This window comes from Hippocampus comes, unplaced genomic scaffold (assembly GCF_001891065.2).
Source record: "Hippocampus comes isolate QL1 unplaced genomic scaffold, H_comes_QL1_v1.1 scaffold9, whole genome shotgun sequence".
In the NCBI taxonomy this organism is placed as follows: domain Eukaryota; kingdom Metazoa; phylum Chordata; class Actinopteri; order Syngnathiformes; family Syngnathidae; genus Hippocampus; species Hippocampus comes.
In genome coordinates, this window is record NW_017805275.1 from 4,479,239 (window position 1) to 4,481,067 (window position 1,829).

Here is a 1,829-nt window from a genome sequence, read left to right on the forward strand (position 1 = left end):
AGGCCACGCTCAGCTTTTTAGCGCAGAGCAACTTCTCGGAGTCTTCACGGAGACTTCAGGGTTGTCTACCGCTGACGAAGCTTCTGTGAGAGAAGCGAAACGTCCTTTTTTGCTTTTTGTTTGTGTTTTTTTGTTTTTTTTTTTGTTTTTTACCCACAGGTACAGATGACGACTGACAGAACCCTTTCTACGATTTTGACAACCTGAAATGTTCCCCGGCCAATCGCAGGGCACAGGTAGACGGACAACCTTTCGCGCTGACAATCACCACCTAGGGACTATTTAGAGTGCTCCACGTGTGTTTTTGAAATGTGGGAGGCAACCAGAGTACCCAGAGAAAACCCACACAGGCACGGGGAGAAGATGCAAACTCCACACAGGAAGGGTGGAGCCGGAATTGAACCCTGCAGCTCTGCACTGAGGCGGACGTGCTAAGCAGTCGATCACCATGTTTAAGAACACGTAGTCATCTCTGATTAAAATTTGCTGTTGAACAGTGTAATCTGCCTTTTAGATAAACTAAGCACTGAATGCTTGGGCAAATTGTAACTTAAAGTCTCTGGTCATTTTGTTGCAATGAATTCCTTCATCCATGGCTCCATTTCATCACAGCACACGCACTAAATCACACAAACCTGGCAAACCTGCTTTCATTGAGAGATGATGATACTGACTAGTTTTCATAGTCATTGCATCGGTCCTACAAAACAGGCTGAGGCTCAGCGCCACTGCACAACCCAAATAAGCCCTACTGGACAAAGCATACATTTTTCTGCTCAGTTGCTTCAGGGCCTCGTTTCTTCTCTTTTATTTTGTTATAATACCTGAACGACACTGCAAGGTCAGGAGAACAATGCAGAGCATGACGCCCATGTAAACCTTTCTCTGCAAAGATTTGAATCGCCAATTAAAGTGGGCAGAGCGGGCAGTTCATTGGCAGTCAGAGCGAAAGAAGTGGACAAAACAGAAGCGAAACAGCAATTTGAAGAATAAAGTGACACACAAGAAAGGAGAGTAATCACATGAGTAGAAAAGCTAATTTCCTCCCAACAGAAGACGACAGTAATCATTCCCCACTAAGTGCGTGTTTTTATTCTTCTTGTCTGTCTTAAATTGTGCAACTCTGCTGGGTCTTCTACCTTGCTGCCTGAAATGACCTGGAGTTGCGAAAAGCAATCTGATCTAACATCGGCTCTCCCACTGTGCACAGGAAGAAGGTGTGAGACAGAGGAAAGTCAAAAGACTGAATGGATGTGTCATACTTTGATTAGCATCACAAGAAAACAGCTTTTTGGTCTGTTAGCTTCTTCACTTTTCAACAAGATGCAGTGACTTTTTTTTTCTAGAAACACAATGAATAAATCCGATTCCAAGGCACTTGTTCCATTTCACAACTTTTCCGCTTCATTCATTCATTCATTCACTCATTTTCCGATCCGCTTATCCTTACAAGGGTCGCGGGGGGTGCTGGAGCCCATCCCAGCTGTGCAGTGGCGGACCCTCAGGGCCAGCCAGCAAGGCCTTCTCTGCTGGCCTAAACATTCTCAGAAAAGTAAATTTACTTTTATGTATTTTATGTTATTTTATAATTTATGTTATTTTATTTTCAGAAATATGTAAACAAAATTATTCTCTGTATTCTTTACGTCATATTATTTCCACTTAGTTGAGTGGCTTTCAATGTAATTTTAAATAACATTGAAAGCCACTCGATAAATAACTTATTTATTATGGTAGAGTTTTTAACCAATCATATTTCAGCTAGCTTGATTGCCAGGTAAATTAAACTTGCTCGGGGCCTTCAGATTAAACAGAGCAGGCCCCTGTGC